Raw genomic sequence first — 24,195 nt, 5'->3', positions numbered from 1 at the left:
GCCTTTCTACCCGCTAAGCTATGGCTGCCCCAGATCACCCCCCCCCAACTGGCTTCCCATCCACGAACATAGCCAAATGTTTGTTGGACTGCCTGTCTAGCCAGATGCACCGTGGAGGGTTCGAATCCTAGTGTCCACAGTGGCGGCCAGGAACTTTATCCCTGCACCACCCGTTGAAATGGTCTTTTTTACGATAACAATAGCCTACCTATTTCCTGTGAGTTGGCAACCAAAGGGTGCAAGTTGCTCTTACAAGCGTTTGTTTGGGTGTTCTTTCCCAGCTCCTCCGCAAAAATGGGGGGGGGGGGGGGGGGGACGACACAGAGCCAATTCTCTCTGTGTTACTGTGGTCGCTGCCAACCCCCACAGCTGGGGTGGGGAAGGTGTCGACTACCTCCTCCTACACAGAGTTTCTCTCACTGAACAGGCACCTCGACCAACCAGTAGGAGTCGCCAGTGCAACAACATGGACACACGTCCCTGCTGCCTTTATAACTGCCTTAAAAAAGATTCGAACCCGGGTCTCCCGCGTGAGAAGCCAAACAGCAAGAGGGAATCCGCCCCTTGGCCAGGGAGATATTAATGCTTTTGGGCTTCAGGCTGAGTTGCTCTGCTGCTTTGACCCCCCCACCCCCACCCCGGGAAACACAATTTAACACCCGAGACTCGAACCCAGGTCTCCCGCATAGGAAACCAAGCATCTAACCCCCCCCCCCCCCCTGAGGAAATTCCCCCTTGGCCAGGGGAGAGAACGGTAGCTTTTGGGCTTCAGGCAGAGCTACCCTGCCACACCTTCTCACCCGCAAATACTTCCAATTGTGTTTGTCGGGCTGGCAGGAAGTGTAACCCTGGGTCTCTGCCGTGGAGGTCAAGTCCTTTTCCTCTATGGCGCAAAGGCACTGTAGTTACAGCAGAGACTGAGACAGTGTGTTGGAAAAAAAACAAAGGCAGTGATAGCTGTGGTAGTATGCACGCTTCCGCACAATGGGTCCGTCCCGCATTAGGTCGCATTTTGCCCAATCTGGCCTGTGACCCGAAATGTGTTCGACACCCCTGCTCTACGACAGTGGTTCTCAAAGTGGGGTTCGGGGACCCTCAGGGTTCCTTGAGGGGGTTCCAAATGGACCCTTAGAGTGTACAAATGGGAACCAAATGGACCCCTTACGGGTCCATTGGTCCATTTGGTTCCACTTGGTACACTCAGAGTTATGGGGGTCCTTGAAATTAAAACGTTAGAAACCCAGTGCTCAACACCAACCAGACACCCCTTGCTCCCACAACCATGATCAGAACAGAAGGAGCCCAAGTTTGTTTGCACTCTTGACTTGTAGAGCCCTCAACTCCCATGAGGGGGGCAGTGTCATCCATGCTTTTTCCACAGTTCCTCTCTTTCCCTTTCTCTTTCTGTTATTTCATTACCTTGAGTCAAACTGAAATCTGGAAACAATTTTTCGCTGTTAATTAACACTTGATTAAAGCTTCTCTCATGTACAACATCAAAGGACCTTTCGGGGGAAATACCCGTGAGCCGATTTAAAATGCATCAAATACATTAAGGAATACAATATAGTAAAAGTTGAGCAACTAAGTCCTTTCACCCGGCCCTTCGAAAAAAGCAATGATATACATTGTGAATATACCATTTATTTTCCTCTGAAATCGGTGCAGCATTCAACAGAACCACAGAACCTGAGAGTGCAGGTTCCCTATCAGGCAGCACATCAGAGCAGTGGAGAAACCACCATCTTGTAGCTGCCGCCTCCTTCTTGCAACCCTCCACGTTCTTGTTGCTCCCAAAATGGTGGATCTGTGTCGACAGCAGCAGCAGAACATTAACCCTTTGCAACCACACGGTGTCCACAGGCAGCACACTGTCTGTCACAAGAGAGCGGGCCTGAGAAGTGAACACGCACAATGCCCAGACTTATCTGATATCTTACCCCTCACCACCACCACCACCACCACCACCACCACCCCCCAAACGAGGTGTTGCACAGACAGACAGACAGACAGTGGAGGGACCGGACTTGCACCTGGACCGGGGCTCTCCTCTCCTCTCAGGCAGCCATTGCACCAGCAGCAGCAGCAGTCGTCCTGCAGTACTCACAGGACGCCACCAGGGCACCAGACTGGCTCTAGTCTGCCGCAGTCGGCTCACCGGAAGAGGTCGTGATGATGATCATCCGGTGAGGGTGACCAGAAGAAACCAGACCAAGCCGTACGTCGTGTTGTTGTACTGATGAGTGATTGACTGACAACCCCAGGACGTGGAGGGGGCGGGCTCTGGCCACGATCTCCTACCTTGTTATTGGTTATATCGGCGCAGTTGTGTAAAGGCGCAGACCGAGTCATTACGGGCACATTGCTGCTTGGTAAGAAAAGAGAGAAAAAAAAAGAGAGAGAGAAAAAAAAAGAAAGAGAAAAAATCCTCCAGAAAAAAAAAAACCAAGGGATCTTTTGTTTCCCTGTTATTTTTTTGAAAGAGAGGCAAATAATAAGACTTCTTATTGAAGAACACGTTGGCTTGGTGAGCCATAGAGACGGAGACACCATATAAACCACGCCAAGGAAGAAGCAGCTTATATCTGGTAAGATCAGAGGCTCCATGGTGGAGAGGGTCTAGAGATACTACGGTACCCTAGCCGAAGACATTATGAGTCGTGCTAGCCTAGCCTAGCCTAGCCTAGCCTAGCTACATGCTAGCTTTACACATGTAGCTAGGTGCTAAGTTAGCCTCCGTTACATTGTGTCAGATTCAGCAGCAAAGCCGCTACTTTGTGTCAGATCAGCGCGTTGTAGTGGCTGTACCGTCCATGATGGATTTAATACGTTATTAACAGTTTGGGGGGGAAAGCACAGGAGGTACAGTTTAATACAATACAAATAAAATGCTAAAAGGATTGAACCCCAAGAAAGCTCTCTATATATATATATGGCTTCTTGTTTCCATTGTGGTCCTAGCTGTGTATTCAATTCATCGAAATGACACCAGTGTAACTATACTGGACTGTATTGTTGTTGACGTAATGTTTAGCACGGAGATTAATTCCACATAATGTATTATTACTGTCCTTCTGGCGAACAACCAGGGTTGCCATGTCCGCTTATTGTAAGCGACGGTGGGGCTTGTTTTTCTGCTGTAAAGTTGCTTGTAAATATTTGGTCGTTGCGGGTTGCTTATTGCTTGCTTATTTGGGCTTGCTTTTACATTTTGTAATTATTATTTAAACCAGTGGTTTCTCAAATATTTTAATGTCATGAACCCCCTCAAATTAATATGTAGCCTATTTGTGTTAGAATGTTTCAAAGAAATATTGCACATTTTATTTCAAGATTTCTTTTGAAAATCGCAGATCTACAAGCTCACAACGCGTCGCGAGCTTGTAGATTGGCTTTTAATAGCCAAATATAGGTTTAAAATGCTCATGTGGCTTATTATAGTCGCTCCTTTTTGGGCTTGTTTTCATAGACCTGGTTGCTTGTTTCTCTCGCACAACCTGGCAACACTGCCTTCTGGCTAACGGTAGCTAACGAGCTAAAACAACATCATGTACTGTTTGTTAGCAGTGCTGGGAAAAGTACTCTTAATTCTTTACTTAAGTAAACGTATCAGTACTGCAATGTAGAAATACTCTGTTACAAGTAAAAGTCTGGAATTCTAAATGTACTTGAGTAAAAGTATTGGTATCAAAATGTACTTAAAGTACCAAAAGTAGAATGATGCAGAATGTCCCATTTTATAAGTTTTCAAATGTATAAGTCTTTTGAAAATAGCAGATCTACAAGCTCACAATTTCAAATGGTCGAAATGTATATATAGGGCTGAAGTGGTTAATGTATGTTTTGTAATTACAAAGTAACCAGTAACTAAAGTTGTCAATTGTAGTGGAGTAAAAGTATAATATTTGCCTCTGAGATGTAGTGGAGTAGAAGTAAACAGATACTCCTGTAAAGTAAAAGTACCCCAAAATTGGAGTAAATGTACTTAGTTACTTTACAACCCAGTGACTGGTACAGATGTCGTTGTGCATGGACTCATGTCTATCAGGTTAACATTGGTAGTTATGGTCATTTGTGAAGTTAGCTATTAGCTATTCAAAAATAGCAGATCTACAAGCTCATAGCGCGGCACCGAGTGCCGCGCTACGAGCTTGTAGATCTGCTATTTTGTGAAAATGTGTGCAAATCTTTGAATATATATATATATAGTGTTTTAACGCGAACATTTGTAACTCAAATCTTTGCTTCTGGGGGGTCCCTGGAACAAAAATATTTTGAGATGGGGGGTCCGTGGCCAAATACATTACATACATTTTGGGGGTCCTTGACATGAAAAAGTTTGAGGACCACTGGCATAGTGACACCATTATTCTTTCTCCAAAAAATAGCTAGGATTTAGAAGACATTTGGTAGAATCGGCCTCAGGTCTTAATGGGTTAACACAAGCGAGGTGTTTGATTGATTGAATGTGTTATTAACAGTTTGCAACAAAAAAAAAGAAAGTACAGTTCAATACAAAAACAGTGAAACCCAAGAAAGCACCATGGCTTGTTTCCATTGGGGTTCTTTGTACTCAATTCATAGGAACATTTAGCGACAGACAATTATACAATACTATGCATAAACATCATATTAACGAGTAGTAATCAAAAAGGAAAATATGTATTTGTGTCTGATTGTCATTTAACCCATTAACCCCTGAGGCCGCTTCTAAACATTTTCTAAACCTTAACAGTTTTTTGGAAAAAAATATTTAAACGATTTTTCAAAAATAGCAGATCTACAAGCTCACTCGGTGCCGCGCTATGAGCTTGTAGATCTGCTATTCTTGAATAGCCAAAGAAATCTAAAGTGACACAGATGCGTTCCAGGTCTTAATGAGTCAATGTTTTCAGCCCAAGGACCCCCTAACTGAGAGAGAGATGAAGCAGGGACCCCCTCCTCTATATTGTATAAAATTTTGTTTCAGATGCAACTTTTTTTGTTTACGTGGTCTGCTCTTTTTTCCCTCTACACCGATAGCTCTTTGCCAAAAATAGCAGATCTGCGAGTCGTCGTCAGCTTGTAGATCTGCTATTCTTGGCTTAAGTTCTCCTCAGAAAAGGGATGCGAGGGTTGGAGTGGTTAAGGTAAAAAAGAAAATCATATCACACTAAGTTTTGGCGGACCCCCTGTAGTAACTCTGAGGACCCCCTAGGGGTCCCGGACCCCCTGTTGAAGACCCCTGATTTAAACCATTAGGATAGTACTCTATTAATTACAAATGGATAAGTTATTGAACAAAGAATAGTAGACGTTTAAATAAGTAACTGAAGACACACATCGTTTTCTTGCGTGACAAGATGAGAGTTCACACTTTGTGTAGTATTTTAATTAATCATATGGTATAGCTATAATACAATAGTGTGGGTAACATTAATATAATAATAATAACAGTAGTATCAGATCAGTGCTGTAGGGGTTTGGATATCGTGAAAGTAAAATGGCTTTTGACTTTTTGCTAGGAGAGATCAAAGTTTATTCATGAGGGGACATCGTAGCAGCCATCAGCAGAGATGGGACACGTTTGATTTATTTCACCTTTTATTTATATTGTTAATTCTCATTGAGACCTGAGGTCAGGTTCTCAAGAAACACATGGTTTGGACAGCAGCAACACTCAACAAAGTTACAGACAGATGTTACATTCAATACAATTTACTTTTATGTAGGCATTTAGCAGACACTCTTTATCCAGAGTGATTTACAGTAAAAAAAAAAGGTAAACACAATCTTCAAATGCATAGAGACAGTGTAGAGTGCCTCAGTAATGGGGCGGCAGTGGCTATATATAGTGCTTTGGATAAAAGCGCTATATAAATGCACCATTTATCATAGGTAAACCAAGAACCCAGCATCAGTCTAAACAGTATAATATTTAAAAAAAAAATTATCATCTGTACATTGATTGAAAACTATACAAAATATAGGAAGCCAGGTCAACAAATGAACCTGGCATCTGTCTACGTAACATGCTGTCTACATTACATGTTAACCTTTGCATAAGACTGCATGGTCGTCCAGGCAATACAGAGACGAGATACAAACCAGATCATTATCAAATTAAAGTGCTTAACCCTTTAAGACCTGAGGTTTTTTGAAAGTTTTGAAATTTTGAAAACATTTGAAAAAAAAAAATTCCAAGATTTTTTTCAAAAATAGCAGATCTACAAGCTCATAGCGCGGCACTCGGTGCCGCGCTATGAGCTTGTAGATCTGCTATTTTTGAATAGCCAAAGACTTCTAAAGTGACACAGATGCGTTCCAGGTCTTAATGGGTTAAACAGAATAAAAAAAAGTGCAAACCTCCTGCTTTCACAAAAGAAGTTTAACATTTTGAAGAGGAAAAACCTGTGTCATCTTTACCTTTTTAGCTACAGAAGTAACTAAAGGTAAAGATGACACAGGTTTTAGCATTTGTAAATAAAGTCTAACTCAGTTTGACCTGAGTTAGGGAGGGGGGGGGGGGGGGGTGGCGGGTCTATTGACTGGTGGAGCTGCTGGGTCAAGTCAAGATAACCCATTTAGACCTGTTTTAACCTGTGTGTGTGTGTTTTAAGTTCTGGGATAGACGGGTGCTTCCTCCCGTCTTGTCGTGTTTTTATTATTTCATTTAGGGATGCACCGAATATATTCGGCCGAACATGGCCAAAAAAAGCATATTCGGTATTCGGTCGAATAGATTTTAACGCCGAATACAGAATACGAATGTATATATATTTTATAACTGATCTCAATATGAACCCATAGTGATTATAAGTTTTGCCATAATCATGTAGCTGTACAACAGAGGCACGGGCATGACAGCAATGGTACAAAAAAATGTTTAAAAAATAATATAGATATATTTTAAATAATCATATTCGGCCATTCGTTTTTTCCTATATTCGGTTTCGGACAAGAATTTCCCATTCGGTGCATCCCTAATTTTATCTATATTATATTCAACAGGGCCCATGCATAACAGAACTGTCGGGCCAGAGTTGGCTGTGTAGCTTAGTTTGCGTCTGCGGTTGATGTTAAATACTAAAAAATAATAGCAATATACCGAAGGTTAAAAACAATACAGTTAACAAAGTTCACAAACATAAAATGGGACACGCATGTTAGAGATCTGTTGGTTCTTGTCTTTACGCATATAGCGTTACAGAGTAGCTCAGTCTGAAGTCCAAAAGTCTAATCTCTCTCCTGGCCAAGGGTGGTTCCCTCTTGGCCTAGCGGTAAATGTTTGGTTTCCCACATGGGACACCCAGGTTTGAATCTTCTTAGGTGTTACACATACAGAGGTTCAGATTAAAAAAATGGTGAAGCTTGTGCACTCTGATATGAATGAGAATTCATATTTCATTTGAGTGCTGCTCTGACTGAAAATGCACATTGTCCAAAAGCAGCTCTCCTACATTTTGCAGGGCAGTTTACAGTTTAGGCATTTAGCAGACCCTCTTAATCCAGAGCGATTTACAGTAAGCAAGGATACAAGATAATGCATCATAATACATCATAATACATCATAATACATCAAATGCATAAAAATAGTAATCTAATAATAAAGTAATACATACGTAAACCAAGAACCTATCATCAGCCTACATTGAAACTATACACACTGTAGGATACCAGGTCAACAATGACCTGACATCTGTCTACTTAATAACATGCTATCTAAGTTACATTTTAGCCTGTGCATAATCCTGTGCATCGTCAAGGCTAGGGCAAGTGCTACGGGCAGTCACCTCAGACTGATGCCCGGGTATCCCTAGCATTGTTCCAATAAGTGTCACGTACAGGAAAATAATGCATTACAGCAAAAAGATGGAGTTACAAACAAAGGGCACTTTGAATGCGTTCTTAACTTTTTGGAGTACATTACGCTACCACTTTATTGTTAAAACCAGTGCTCGATTTTTTTCCTTTCTTTTGGTGTGTTATTTACAAATGAAATTGACTTCATAAGTGCTCATTAGTAAAAATGCATTTTGTTCATTGTGTCTTGCAGGCTGACAGGAGTGACAGTCATTCAACATTTCGAAGTTTGGATTAAAGCGCATGCTTGTTGACAATAAGGTAAACAAATATGAATGTTTTGCTCTTTTTGTGTGTGGTGTGTTTTTTGTTTGTTGTACTTACTATGCATGACTGTTTGCATGATAGGTATAATATTATTGGGTCATAAAATGGACGTGGACATGAATTATGAATGAGATACTACAGGTGTTACTTTTGCCCATCATTTGGACAAGCTAAGCAGGGTTTCCGCTAGGCATTTTTTGGGCCGGCCACCATGGCCGGCAGGATTATATTTTACCGGACAAAGAATAAATTTACCGGCCATATATTATAATTAACGTCACATGCGCGTTTGCACTGCATACACCCAACTGATCATTACACCTTGTTACTTTAGAGCTGCGCTTCTTTCCACTTTATCACAGATGCAATCTGTTCCTGTTTTTATAGATAACTAAATTATATGATCTACTATATCATGCAGAGATGTCGCTTGCCAAAAATGAAATGAATAAAGTGGGCATGAGTGAACTGCTGCGCCCCTCGCCCCAAAACACAGTCGCCCCGGGGAAAATCCGGCTGTATTCGCCTGGTATTCCTAAACATATCAGTAAACTATGCCTAAACCTAACCTTATTCCTAATCTTAACCTCAGTAAAACTATGCCTAATCCTAAACCTATTTCTACCCTTATCCTCAGTAAAACAAATACAAGAATACAAGAACCGCTGGTCCGCCTGAAAAATGGGGGCGAGGGTGTTTTGGGGCGAGCTGCGGCAGAGCCTTTCCATGCATGCGCAACACCGTCGCCCAACTTTCACCACTTTATCCATTGCAGACAGACAGTCACTGTGCTTGCATAATATCCACGACCCACACGTGTTCGGGTCCCTTTATCGACAATTGGGTCCGGTTTGGTTCAGATTCTATCACCTCGGAAAATCCCGGTTCTGTTTATCAACACACGCGAGCGAACCACGCTGGCTGATGAGGAGGAGACACAGCTGTGTCTATCAGCTGTTTTGTGGCGTATCAAAAATAGCACACATACAAGCTCACAACGCGGCGCGTTGCAACGTGCTGTGAGCTTGTAGCTCTGATATTTTCAATGCGCGACACCATCGTACAACGAATAGGCGAATCTACTACTGCAGTGCGCAGCAGCAGCAAAGCAGGCTGTCGGGAATTAAACCACAGTCAGATCATGATAAAAACTTTAAATGATTATGATTTTAATGGTTGTTTGTAGCCAACTACTTTATCCAAATAATAATATTAATAATAGGATTAAATGATAAAATAGCCTAATGACACCATTTCCCCAACCGGCCACGGTGGCCGGTGGTGTTTATAATTACCGGCCAATTAAAACTTTTACCGGTCAATGGCCGGTAAATACCGGCTAACGGAATCCCTGAAGCTAAGACTGATATTGATCCCGTGTGACCATGAGGGATGAAATTATTATATCCAGTAGCCTAATCCAGTGGTTTTCAACCAGTGGTCCCTGGACACTGGTTGAAAACCACTGGTTTTCTTTTAACTAGTTAACTTTTAATTAACTAGTTAACTTTTAACTTAAATCTTTGCTTCTGGGGGTCCCTGGCACAAAGCATTTTCAGATGGGGGTCCGCGGCCAAATGTATATCAATTTAGGGGTCCTTGGCACGAAAAAGGTTGAAAACCACAGGCCTAATCGATGGCAGACCTTTCAGTCCGATCCCGAAATTTTGGAGAGTCCTAGACATTGATTACCGATATTTTGTGCCAAAAAAGCATATCAAATAGCCGATCTACAAGCGCACAGAGATGCAACCCGTTGTGAGACTTTATTTGGTGTATTTGGGAGTTATTTACAAATGAAATGTCATAGCTCCTCACATACTTAGTAATATGACATTGGACCATTGTCTCTGCAGGCTGACGGGACGGGAGAAGAAATTCTACATCTCAACATCGGGACTGAAGTGGAGGCGTTGACATCAGGTACAGATGGCATTGAGAGCGTTAGTGTTCGTCCTCTGTCATTTGGTTTAGTTGTAGTTATTATGCTTGATTAGACTAGATGTTCACACACACACAGTTGGTAATACTGTGTAAATGGTGAGGTCATGGAACATCTGGCCCATGGTGATCCGGTGAGTCGGCAGGGAGGCAAGTTGTCAAGGAAAGGTTTTATTTGTATAACACCGTTCAACAAGGCAATTCAAAGTGCTTTACATATTTAGCATTAAGACGTGAATACACAGAACATCAAGATCAAGTGCAAAATGAAGCCATTATAAAAGTACATTTGAATACTCTAACAAAAAAACGGAAAAGCAAAACAAAATGGTGTAAAATTACAGTGCAGAAGAGTGATTAAAAAACCCCAATAGAAGGCTACGGCAAAGAGAAAGAGAAACCAAATAATAAGTTTATTGTATAACTTCCTCTCCACCATATTTGTGTTGGCTTTGATTCAAAAGAACTGAGAGTTGGTAAAGGTGGCTGCATGCGACCATTTTAGGTGATCACCCTTTGCACCTTTTAGGGCAGGGGTGATGCAACTTTGATGATGTAGAGGGCCACTATATTTCCACACTTCACTCCAGGGGGCCACATTGTATATACTGTCGGGCAGAAACCACTTAGCTCCGTATTTTAACTTTCTTCGTAAATTAACGCCGTACTTCGCCATTCATTCTATGTCACACAAAAGTAGCAAAAATAGCCGATCTACATGCTCAAAACGCGTCGCACTGCGACGCGTTTTGAGCATGTAGATCGGCTATTTTTGCTATTTTTGAATTGGAATCCAGATTTATTTTTTGCTATTTTTGAATTGGATTCCTGAAAAATATCATTTTTATTTTAATTTCAAATGCATTTAGTTATACTTATGTTAACTTTATGAACTTAAATACAAATACATTGGACATAAAAAAGACAACAGAAATGTAATACTACTCATTCAGCTACTAATATAGACTGAAGTAATTAAAGCGGGTCATGTTTGCATGTTTGGAATTGTGACAGCTGAAATCAATAATATATCAGTATTACGGTATTAACCTACGGGCCGCATTAAGTTAATTTAAGTGGAGGTGGGGGCCGCCAGTTGCCCATGTATGTTTTAGGTGGAAACGTTTTCACCTAAAAAGGTGATTGTGATACTAGGCGCTCATAGTCCGGTGATGTCGGTCAGTAAAAACAGAGCGATGTGTCAGGGTGAGCGGTGGTCACCTTATCCCCTGCATGGCTCAGTGACGTCATGTTGTAGTTTGCAAACCACCGCGGTGATAAGGTGACCAGCAAAATGGTGTCATGCCATGCGTCCACCTTAACAGAGCTGCAGTTTTTCTGGGGGTTTGCTCCAGATGAACGCTGCTTCTGCACGTTTTAGTTCTGGTTCTGGGGACAGATAGCAGACCTGTCCTACGCCAGTGGTTCTCAAACCTTTTCATGTCAAGGACCCCCAAAATGATATGTATTTGGCCGCGGACCCCCCATCAAAATATGTTGTTCCAGGGACCCCCAGAAGCAAAGATTTGAGTTAAAAATGTTCGCTTTAAAAATATATATATTCAAAGATTTGCACACATTTTCACGAATTTTCAAAAATAGCAGATCTACAAGCTCGTAGCGCGGCACTCGGTGCCGCGCTATGAGCTTGTAGATCTGCTATTTTTGAATAGCCCAAAGTGTAAAATAATGCTTTTTAGCTCAAATCTAAAAATGACAGTTCCAGGTCTTAATGGGTTAACAGAGCTGCAGTTTTTCTGCGGGTTTGCTCCAGATGAACGCTGCTTCTGCACGTTTTCGTTCTGGTTCTGGGGACAGATAGCAGACCTGTCCTACGCCAGTGGTTCTCAAACCTTTTCATGTCAAGGACCCCCAAAATGATATGTGTTTGGCCGCGGACCCCCCATCTCAAAATATTTAGTTTCAGGGACCCCAAGAAGCAAAGATTTGAGTTACAAATGTTCGTTTTAAAATATATATATATATATATATTCAAAGATCTGCACAAGTTGTCACGATTTTTCAAAAATAGCAGATCTACAAGCTCATTGCGCCGCACCGAGTGCCGCACTATGAGCTTGTAGATCTGCTATTTCTGAATGTCTGGATGGTTCAGGATGTAGGACAGGAGTTCTCAAAGTGGGGTCCGGGGTCCTTGAGGGGGTTCCAGGGGGTCCTATGGTCAAAATGATTGATAGTCAGGAACCAAATGGAGCCTTACAGGTCTGTAACTCTGAGAGCGTACAAATGGAACCAAATGGACCCTTACAGGTCTGTAACTCTGAGAGTGTAACAAATGGAACCAAATGGACCCTTACATGTCTGTAACTCTGAGAGTGTACAAATGGAACCAAATGGAGCCTTACAGGTCTGTAACTCTGAGAGTGTACAAATGGAACCAAATGGACCCTTACAGGTCTATAACTCTGAGAGTGTACAAATGGAATTAAATGGATTGGGTTCCTTGAAATTAAAATACTTTAGAATCGCTGCTATAGCCATAAAGATCTGTCTCTTTTGGGGGTCCCTGGCATATCTTTTCAATCTGGGGGGTCTGTGGGCTAATATGTATTAATTCTGGGGTCCTTGGCATGAAAATGTTTGAGAACCACTGAAGTTAATATAAGATCATAGATGTAATTCGGCCCTAAACCATTCAATGCTTTGAAAACCAACAGTAGTATTTTGAAGTCAATGATTGTACAGACAGGGAGCCAGTGTAAGAACTGGAGGGATGTGATCCACTCCAGGGAGGGAAGATGTTACGGTAATGCTCCAGGCATCTGGAAGTCGTGGAATTCTGGATCAATCGGCATTTAGCCTCGATCTCCAGGCTTTTATTGTTTAGTTCTGCTAAAAAATAAAAGCCTGGACCAGCGCGTCGGTGTACCCGGTATAGGAAGTGTTTCATTTCCCCCCAACCAACCAGAGTGCAGGGGGTTGACGGACAGATCGGTGAACCAATGGGATCAGGCGCATTCTCTCCGCGCTGATTTTAAACCCGCACCTCATAATACACGAAAGCAGGAAAGGCTAGTGCAGCCTAATCAGCAATTGATGAGGCTAGTAGGAGTGGAGACAATGTTCTAGGTGTTGAGGGTTATGCTTTATGTACATGTTATCGTGAGGAGAGGAGAAAATGTTTTCTAACAGTTTTTTGAAAAAAAAATCTGAAAAATATTTTATCACGATTTTTCAAAAATAGCAGATCTACAAGTTCATAGCGCGGCACTCGGTGCCGCGCTATGAGCTTGTATATCTGCTATTTTTGAATAGCCAAAGAAATCTAAAGTGACACAGATGCGTTCCAGGTCTCAATGGGTTAAGTTGACGATTAATTATCATTCAAATAATTGCGATTAACGATTTTAAATGTGTTTCCGTCGTTGAAAAGTAATGGAGAAGCATGTTAGAGCTGTGGTTCTCAAACCCTTTTGTCTCAGGTCACCCTGAATTACACTGTCTGTTACTTTAAATTATAGAACCTTACATTTATACATGAATATGTAAATCCTTCCCCCTAAAGATACAGTACGTGTCACAAGGAAAACCTGAGAGAAAAGTAGTTTCCATTTACGGCAGATTGAAAATAACTTGCATACTTTTAACCACTTGAACCACAGCGTCCCTATTCTGGGGGGAACGTTCGCCAGAAATAGCCGATCCGCAAGCTCACAACGCGCCACGTTGCGACGACGCGTTGTGAGCTTGTAGATCGGCTATTTTTGGCCAGGAAGGTTTGGTGGTCCGTCTCACTAAGTAATATAGAGTGGTTTAAGTGGTAAATTCCAAATATTATCAAAGTGTACTGCGACACGGCACCCATACTTTGAGAAACCCTGCGTTAGACACACAGTCTGTACAGAATATGGGTGGTACGGTAGTTCTGCCCGGAGCACAAGGATCAGATCATAGTTAGTTAAGTTATACCGTAGCTCTGCTTCAAGGACAAACTGAACCACAACAAGATAGGCTGTAACATAAACAATAGCTGTCAGGCCTAGTGGAGACATCTAGGCTCTTACAAGCTACCACATATCATAATGTATTGTAGAAGTATTATAAGTGAGGGTAAAATATAAAGGTTAGTTATATAAGCAGCCATATAAGTTCTACCTCACACAGAAGGGTGGTGTTCAGTTCAATGCTGTGTCATATTGAGCTATAGTTCTAATACACTTAACCCTTTAAGACCTGGAACACATCTGTGTGTCATTTTAAGATTTCTTTGGGCTATTAAAAAAAAATAGCAGATCTACAAGCTCATAGCGCGGCACCGAGTGCCGCGCTATGAGCTTGTAGATCTGCTTTTTTTTTTTTTTTTAATCGTGAGCCTTTTTCCGAATATTTTATAATATACATTTTTAACTCAAATCTTCGCTTCTGTGGGTCCCTGGAACAAAACATTTTTACATGGGAGGGCGTCCGCGGGCAAATATATATTATTTTGGGGTCCTTGACATGAAAAAAGTTTGGAAACCATTGGTAATCTAGCAACATAAGTAAAAAAATAAAATAAAATAAAACTTTAGGAAAAAAAAAATGTTAGGATTTAGAAGACATTTGTAAAATCCCCAGAAGATTTGAGTTAAAAACTTTCGCTTTAAAAAAAGTATAAAAAAAGTATATATATATTAAAAATAAAGATTTGAGCTATTTACAACGTGCAAGATTGGAATAGATGGTCCTGAACGCTAGTCAGCAAACGAGAAACGGTAGATGTTCAGGTAAATGGAGTGAAGAGACAACAGTGAAGTGCTAACAAGTAACTAGGATACCAGGTCAACACCAAACCTAGCATCTGTCTAAAAAAACATCATGCTATCTAAATAACGTTCTTAGTTATTCCAGAAACGACACGAGGACAGAGGAGTGTGGAGGAAAACGGGGAGAGGAAATGGTGAGAGAGTCTGCACTGCAGTCCTGACTGAGTGCAAGCCCCGCCTGGGAGTGTTGTCTAGAAGGGCTGTCACCATTTACACATTTAACCCATTAAGACCTGAGGCGATTCTTAAAAATGTTTTCTAAATTCTAACAGTTTTTTGAAAAAAAAAATCTGAAAAATATTTTTTCACGATTTTTCAAAAATAGCAGATCTACAAGTTCATAGCGCGGCACTCGGTGCCGCGCTATGAGCTTGTATATCTGCTATTTTTGAATAGCCAAAGAAATCTAAAGTGACACAGATGCGTTCCAGGTCTCAATGGGTTAAGTTGACGATTAATTATCATTCAAATAATTGCGATTAACGATTTTAAATGCGTTTCCGTCGTTGAAAATTAATGGAACATTATGAATAAAAATTACATTTCTGTTTGGCCTTTAGCTTTGCACAGGGCAGATATGACAAATAACACATATTTGATTATTTTATACTTAAAAATAAATATGAATAGTGGAAATAGCCGATCTATAAGCTCAAAACGCGTCTTACAGATCTGCTATTTACACTATTTTTGACATTTTCTTTTTAAATGTCATTTTTTAACATGGAATTGATTATGACGATTATTATAGATTATAGATTATTATTATTATTATGCAAAAATAATTGCTATTAGACGATTATTATGTAATAATTGTGACAGGCCTATTGTCTAGGCTAGGGTGTCGTAGGGAAGGGAGGGACAGACCAGACCTCCTGTGTTTGTGTTAGCTGATCTAAGTAAGTGGGAAGGGGCGGATCATGTCCCGAAGGTATGGGGGTGCCATGTCCTTGATTGCGTGGTTGGTGGTAGGTCATCACCAGTGTTTAGAATTCGGTGCAGACAGCAACCCCAAAGCCGGTGATGAACGGTGAACACAGAACAGCAGACGGGGTAGACGTGTGAAATGTCTTGGTGGTTAAAGTCCAGGCGTGCTGGGATTCATTCTGGATCAGTTGAAGGTGTTATGAGTGAGAATTCCGGCACCCCATAGGCAGCGCTTTGTCTCTCCTTTATCTTCTTGATGGATGATAGTTTACTATGCAGATATACCTTGGTCAATCGTTATCTCTTCTTTTCTTTTTCCTTTTTTTCCCCCCTTTTTTTTCTAGTTTTCTCATGACCTCAAACCGGATGTTATTTAACACATTGGGTGCCAAAACCGTATATATACGGTTTTGCGCATACTAACGTTGAGTGCCAAAACCGTATATATACGGTTTTTGGAAAAAAAAAAAAAAAATTACTTTTTTTTTTTTTTCCTTCACAGCAACAGGAAATATCACTCCTACAAGATTTAGACTCCAATCCACCTCCTGGTTAACTTATGACTTCAAAAACCTGTATCTCGGCTCCTGTGCACTTTTTTTTTTTACAATGTTAATTTAACTTTTTTGAACTGGCTGCAACTATGGAATGGATTTCCGAATGTTTTAAATTTTTTCCCCCCGATTGTACGAGACCTGTATGTGTGTAATGAGGGGATCACCGTGAGGACGGTGATCACTGAATTTTTTTTGTGACTACTTGAAAAAGGTTCAAAATGTTTAAAAAGTCCTGGCACTCAAAGTATAATATTTTAATAAACCTCTGGCACCCAATGTGTTAAATGGCATGTTGTTTAGACTCACGTTAAGATCATTGTTTACCTGGTGTAGTAGTTTCTCTGAAGGACTACATTGTTCTCTCTCTGCAATTCAAAATGTGTGACTATTTACCCCGTTGCTTATATTGACTAGAGTTCATGTTACTCTGCTTATTCTGATCTTGCACTTGTAAGTCGCTCTGGATAAGAGAGTCTGCTTCTAAATGCCTACATTGTGTAAATTGATGGAGTTGCTAAAGTCTACAAGCCTGCAGATGAGATGACTGAGGCTTGGATAATGAGCTGGACCAGACACCTTGGTGAGGAAGGGTCTGATGATCATCCACATTCTGTACGGTGCAAACGTACAGGATGGAGCGATCTCTGCAGTGTGTGGCTTGAGGGTCAGTTGACTGTCCACGATGCAAAATGATGGATTCCACCAATGTTATAGGAAGACCCACCCATAGACCCGCCATACCTGTGTCTTGGCTTCCTGGCAGGGATAGTTTTTACTGAGGTTAAGGTTAGGTTTAGACATAGTTTTACTGAGGTTAAGGTTAGGTTTAGACATAGTTTTATTGAGGTTAAGGTTAGGTTTAGACATAGTTTTATTGAGGTTAAGGTTAGGTTTAGACATAGTTTTACTGAGGTTAAGGTTAGGTTTAGACATAGTTTTACTGAGGTTAAGGTTAGGTTTAGACATAGTTTTACTGAGGTTAGGGTTAAGGTTAGGTTTAGACATAGTTTTACTGAGGTTAAGGTTAGGTTTAGACATAGTTTTACTGAGGTTAAGGTTAGGTTTAGGCATAGTTTTACTGAGGTTGGGGTTAAGGTTAGGTTTAGACATAGTTTTACTGAGGTTAAGGTTAGGTTTAGACACAGTTTTACTGAGGTTAGGGTTAAGGTTAGGTTTAGACACAGTTTTACTGAGGTTAGGGTTAAGGTTAGGTTTAGACATAGTTCTACTGAGGTTAAGGTTAAGGTTAGGTTTAGACATAGTTTTACTGAGGTTAAGGTTAAGGTTAGGTTTAGACACAGTTTTACTGAGGTTAAGGTTAGGTTTAGACACAGTTTTACTGAGGTTAAGGTTAGGTTTAGACATAGTTCTACTGAGGTTAGGGTTAAGGTTAGGTTTAGACATAGTTTTACTGAGGTTGGGGTTAAGGTTAGGTTTAGACATAGTTTTACTGAGGTTAGGGTTAAGGTTAGGTTTAGACACAGTTCTACTGAGGCTAGGGTTAAGGTTAGGTTTAGACACAGTTCTACTGAGGCTAGGGTTAAGGTTAGGTTTAGACATAGTTTTACTGAGGTTAAGGGTTAAGGTTAGGGTTAGACATAGTTTTACTGAGGTTAGGGTTAAGGTTAGGTTCAGACACAGTTTTACTGAGGTTCAGTTTAGGCATAGTTGCAAAAACTCTATATGAAGGAAGAACTGTCAATCGTAGCGACTGCTGGCCAATCACAGCAGGTCTAACCCTCCTAGAATTGCGGTGGGATCCATAAGCACGCGTCCAGGACCACTCCCAGGTTCTGGGCAGTTTGAACAGGGTTGTCAGTAGAAATGGAAAGCCACACATCATGCACTGTCAGGGGGATGGATGCGTATAGTCCTCCACAGAGCGTCATAGAGGCTCCGAATGAGCTGTCGTTCCCAGAGCTGTACTGTTGTCATGGTGACCGTGGGCATAGTAACTCTTCCTGGAACAACTTTATGAAGTGATGTTTGACGAGTGCTGTTTTGATCTCCTTCCTCCTACATGTACATTTCCTTATTTCAGTCTTGGCTTCATAAAGTTGTTCCGGGGGAGAAATTGCAATGCCAAGATTTAATACAAATGATGAATTATGCTGACCAGACCAACAGCACAGCTCTGGGACTTTTTGGGGCGCTCGCCGACAAAACCCACGATCTGACGCAAGATCAGTTTTCGCTCGCTGTGTGTGAAAGGCTCTGCGAGGCGAACCGGCTGCGATGATGGTGCTCGGCGACGCCTTCCCGAGCGTCTCTAGATATCTAGCAGGTTTGGGATTTGGCTCTGTCGCCGACTGGACGTCATACAGTACGGAATGGAGTTGCGATCAGTCACTCTCTGAGAAGATCCGTGCTACAGCCAATGAGAGCACATTACAGCCAGTCATAGGGGAGGGTCGCTGGACCTGACCGCCGGTCCTGCCCACAACGAAAAATGTCTTGCCCCGCATAGTACCGCAATATTACCGTCCAGTCCTGTATAAGCCTGCAATATCTCCATTGAGATCCAAAAAAAGCGGGGGGAGAGAGAGACTCTGCTCGCTGTACCCACTAAGGGAAATGATGTTCTCCTCTGATTGAACGTAGACATAATATATACATATCTTGCCAAATAAAGCACGGTGCGGGATTTTGCGGGGCCTTTTCCCGACCGCAAGTATAGCCTATTTAAATACCGCCCACGCCCGCAAGAATTGTGTCGGGACCTGCGTGTACCGTGGGATCCCGCTGCCGTTGCAGGGCTCTACTCTCTGTGTTAATTTAAAGTCCTGTGAAATATCTTGCAGTGTGTGTGATCCCTTGTCGGGGCGGCGGCAGTGGCTCAGGGGCAGAGTGGCCGGGTAGAGTGAACTGCAAACCGTGAGGTTCCCAGTTCGATCCCGGGCTAGTGTCGCAGTGTCCTTGAGCAAGACGCTGAACCCCTAATTGCTCCCGATGAGCAGGTTGGTGCCTTGCATGGTTTCGGTGTATGAGTGTGTGTGAATGGGTGAATGTAATGGCACAATCTATGTAAAGCGCTTTGGATAAAAGTGCTATATAAATGCACCATTTACCATTTATGCAGTGTGAAATACGTACAGATTTGATGGCTCCCTGGCAACTTTAAAAGTCGTGCAGTGTGTAGCTGCCTTAACGGTTCCCTGTAACGATTCCTATAGGTGGTTCCAAATAGAGCCTTACAGGTCTGTAACTCAGAGTGTACAAATGGAACCAAATGAACCCTTATAGGTCTGTAACTCAGAGTGTACAAATGGAACCAAATGGACCCTTACAGGTCTGTAACTCTGAGTGTACAAATGGAACCAAATGAACCCTTATAGGTCTGTAACTCAGAGTGTACAAATGGAACCAAATGGACCCTTACAGGTCTGTAACTCAGAGTGTACAAATGGAACCAAATGAACCCTTACAGGTCTGTAACTCTGAGTGTGTAACAAATGGAACCAAATGGACCCTTACAGGTCTGTAACTCTGAGAGTGTACAAATGGACCCTTACAGGTCTGTAACTCAGAGTGTAAAAATGGAACCAAATGGACCCTTACAGGTCTGTAACTCTGAGAGTGTACAAATGGAACCAAATGGACCCTTACAGGTCTGTAACTCTGAGAGTGTACAAATGGAACCAAATGGACCCTTACAGGTCTGTTACTCTGAGTGTGTAACAAATGGAACCAAATGGACCCTTACAGGTCTGTAACTCTGAGAGTGTACAAATGGAACCAAATGGACCCTTACAGGTCTGTAACTCTGAGAGTGTACAAATGGAACCAAATGGACCCTTGCAGGTCTGTAACTCAGAGTGTACAAATGGAACCAAATGGACCCGTAAGGGTACATTTGGTTCCATTTGTACACTCTCAGAGTTATGGTGGTCCTTGAAATTAAAACGTTTGAGAACCACCACCATTGCAATTGTATATCAGACTTGAAGTCCACTTACCAGCTCTGACAGTGTAGATAAAACCGGTCCCGGAAATTGTTCCAAATGTGATGGAACAGATTCCGGTTCCTCAATGTTGGATCCGGTTCCTCCGGTTCCGGGTCCCAACCCTAGATGCGACACGTTGTAAGCTTGTAGATCTGCTATTTTGAAAAAACATTCGCCTGTAAGGATCTCAACATTTGCACAGAAAAGGTCAAGAGGCCTAGAGGCTGAAGAGGAAGAAGCCTGGGTGACACCAGCACCCAGTCCACCCAGTCCCACACCCATCCCTGCACCCAGTCCACCCAGTCCCACACCCATCCCTGCACCCAGTCCACCCAGTCCCACACCCATCCCTGCAGCGTAGAAACTATGGCCTGTTGGTCAGGTAGTTTGTAATCCATGAAACAATGCAAGAGTCCACCTAATGCAGGTGGACTCTCAGCAGCTTATCTGAAAGAAGGGCTTTATGGTGTTAACCACATGACGCCCACATGTTTCCCAACATTCGGTGTAAATAGATGTACAAGCTCCCAGTGTGACATGTTGTGAGATATTTATTTGCTAATGGCATTTCTTGTAGAGGGGCAAAAAGGAGTGACCTTTACAAGTCTTATTGTAATGGGAGTGAGCGGAGCTCTCTGTAGCAGGTTATGCACACCAATGTCTGCTTGGTAGGCAAACTGCATGGGGTCCAAGGATGTCTTCACCAGGGCCCTGTGTGCGTGTGTGTGCTAGCACCAGTCTCTCCATGGTCTTCATGATGTGGGATGTCAAAGCCTCTGGTCTAAAGTCATTCAGAACTCTGGGGGGTTTCCTTTTCTTTGGTACCTGGTAACCCCGGTAGGGATGCACCGATAAATCAGCCAAACATCGGTATCGTCTGATACGGGGCTTGTTGACTGCCATCAGCATCACCAAATACGATGACGATGACACTCACCAATGCCAATGGCCGATGTTTATCTGTCGTTTTCATAAATCTGTATGTGATTGCATGTGCGTTCATTGAAATATACTGTGTGATAAAGGGCTTAAAGTCTTTAAAACGGTTATTTCGGTTATAAGATATATTTGTTTCCGTGCATGGCACAAAAGGGGGGAATGAGTTTCCCCAGCTCTATGTTCACCTGAGCCATACAGATGAAGCTGCTGGATTGCAGGCAGGGATGTTTGCTGCAGCAGACAGTGGTGTTGAGAGGGAAGGAGGGAGGGGGAGGGAAGGGGGGGGGGGGCTGGTCTGATAGCTGAGCAGGGCTGGAGGAGCTGGGGGGAGTGGAAGGAGGGTGGAATGGAAGGTCATTGGAGGAGCTAGGGGGAGTAGAAGGGAGGACATGGTGGAGAGTCACTGGTGGAGCTGGGTGGGGGGAGGGAGACATGAGTAGCAGGAGATGAGCAGAATTCAGAGTTTTCAGACTGCAGTAGAAGATGATGAGTGACAAAGCAATGTGTGAAGCATAGGCTTGTTGTCATTCCTAGTTGTTGCAGTTTGTCTGATGATAAAAGACGTTTGTTTGGGGTCTTCTACACTAATACACTTCAGCTTGAGAGCTCGTTTTGGCTCGACCATGATGCCACACATCATCCTGCCAGTGTTATTTGTTCCAAGCCGGTTTGGTTGTTTGTGCACAACCCTGGAACCTAAATGTAGGTTATAATTGCTGAATTGCTGTTTGGTGGTGCTGCCACGATGGATGGAGATATCACAAGATGTTGACAAAACCATGAGCAAATAGCAGACACGGTTAAATAATACAGCGGCAAAATTCATCCTTACATGGTTTCCGACATTGATTGCGTCTAGGTCACCATATTGCATTATTCCACCCACCTCTGTCTAGGGAGCGCACACTATTGACCTATTGACTGACATAGACCTGTCCTCTTGGCTGCACATTTGCTTGCATTAGCATATCTTACCTTGAGTCCTGTATCCCCTACTACTGTATTTGTTTTTGGCACAATCAAGTGGCTTTAATTGAGAGGATCAGAGTAGCGTCTCATTGCAAAAGTAAATGGTAAATGGTGCATTTATATAGAGCTTTTTTCCAAAGCACTTTACATAGATTGTGCATTACATTCACCCATTCACGCACACATTCATACACCGATGGTGGAGGAAACCATGCAAGGCACCAACCTGCTCATCGGGAGCAATTAGGGGTTCAGTGTCTTGCTCAAGGACACTTCGACAGTAACTCTGGGGGAGCCCCCCAACCCGGGATCGAACTGGGAACCTTGCGGGAACCTTGCGGTTTCCAGTTCACTCTACCAGGCCACTCTACCCCTGAGCCACTGCCGCCTGCTGTGTAAGTGTGTAGAGAAGGGTCAGAGAAGGGTTCTTTTTACATTCTACATGAGTTTAGTAGTGACTGGCCACTGGGTTTCTACATTCATAGATCCTTCTCCTGCTTCCCCAAACACCTTCTCGTGTCCAATTATGGACAATGCATGGCCCACGTCTATCTTCGGTCATACACTCTCTCCTGTAGGTCTCACCACCTTCTGAATTCTGCTCCTATTACTAGTTTTAGAGTGAGCCCTGTCCAACTCCTCCTGTTTCTGCTTTGTGGCATTGAGATATTGCCACCAGTGCAGCATCGGTGAAACCCTTTGGTCAACATTATATTGTACCTTTTTAGAACATCATGGCCTGTGGTTCGTTGATGATGTGAATCTGCCTAGTGGTTCACAATGTATGGTGCTGGAAGCTCTGTCTTTTATCACTACCAATAAAGCGTGACTCTTCCTCAATATATTTCTAAAAGTTTTAGAACGAATATGTGGAGCCGTTGTTTTTGATTTTCTGTTTCATTGTATTTGGAAGAAGCCAAAGCTATTAAAGGATTTTATTTTGAGTAAACCATTACAATAAGCAGATGAAGGCTTGTGGCCTTGCCACGTGTCTTTGTGGGATATCCTATACATTACAACCAAAGGAACCTTTTAATGTTTCCTTGAAAGTTTGCCAAAACCAGGCAACCCCAATGTAATCCTATGCTGTAATGAGCGAGCCCTAAGTGGTGTTGGAAGGCGTGGCCCCTGATGGACTTGGATGTTCAAACCATTGAAAGAAGACCATTGATAGATTCTATTCTGTAAAAACTTGGAATAGAATGAGTAATTTTGACATCCTGTGTTTTACTGGGTTAGCTGTGGCTCAGGATTTAGAAGGGCTGCTTGGGAATCGGAAGGTTCTAGGTTTGATCCCCGGTTCCCCCTGGGTTAGTGTCAAAGTGTCCTTGAGCAAGACACTGAACCCCTAACTGCTACCAATGAGAGGGTTGGTGCCTTGCATGGTTTCCTCTGCTGTCGGTGGTTTGTGAATGGGTGAATGTAATAATGCACACTGACCTGGAGGAAGGCATTATATAAATGCATCATCTACCATTTTACTGAGAAATGTAACGGGAACAGCAACCGTCTGCTGTCCTGTTTACTTGCTCATGCTTCAGTATTACCATATTTGGCAGTACTAGCTCAGCTCTTGACCAATAAGCTAGTTGAAACTCGACACAAAGAGATGATTGCCTTTGGCCACGCCTCTCATGATAAAAGGAAAGGAAGAGAGTTCAGCTTTTTGCTCTTTGCCCTGAATGTAGAGGTAGAGGAGTGCCATAGTTTTCGGTGGAAACCCATTCCACCATTCATTCAGGGAATTGTAACCACTTGACGGGGGTCCTGGGGCTCTCTACTTGGCCTCCTCCTTTTTCCCTCAACACCAATTGGCCTTTGCCGAAAATAGCCGATCTACAAGCTCACAACACGTCACGTTGTGACAGGGTTGTGAGCTTGTAGATCTGCTGTTTTTTAGCGGAATGTTCGCCTATCATGACGTGCCCATAACAGGGACGTTGGGTTCAAGTGGTTAATAAATATTTATACAGCAAGGAGCCAAACTGTTAGTGCTTGTCTTTATCACTACTGTATAAAGGAATTATTATTATTATTATGTTT

General features: G+C 42.5%; 1 protein-coding gene across 2 annotated transcripts in view; it reads left to right on the top strand.

The window, feature by feature from the left end:
- The first annotated feature begins 1,864 nt into the window (after nt 1-1,864).
- znf1035 (zinc finger protein 1035) overlaps nt 1,865-24,195 on the top strand; it is a 36,971-nt gene continuing 14,640 nt past the window's right edge. The window contains exons 1-3 of one of the 2 annotated variants that reach the window (XM_080425346.1): nt 1,865-2,588; nt 8,036-8,103; nt 9,966-10,032. The gene's annotated coding sequence lies outside the window, so the exon portion shown is untranslated. The remainder of the gene's footprint in view (nt 2,589-8,035; nt 8,104-9,965; nt 10,033-24,195) is intronic. The other variant, XM_080425347.1, reaches the window with a different exon arrangement.

The sequence above is a fragment of the Gymnoscopelus braueri genome (assembly GCF_963280865.1).
Source record: "Gymnoscopelus braueri genome assembly, chromosome: 4".
Classification (NCBI taxonomy): domain Eukaryota; kingdom Metazoa; phylum Chordata; class Actinopteri; order Myctophiformes; family Myctophidae; genus Gymnoscopelus; species Gymnoscopelus braueri.
The sequence above is the reverse complement of the archived record's forward strand: the minus strand, read 5'-3'. Positions and strand labels throughout refer to the sequence as shown.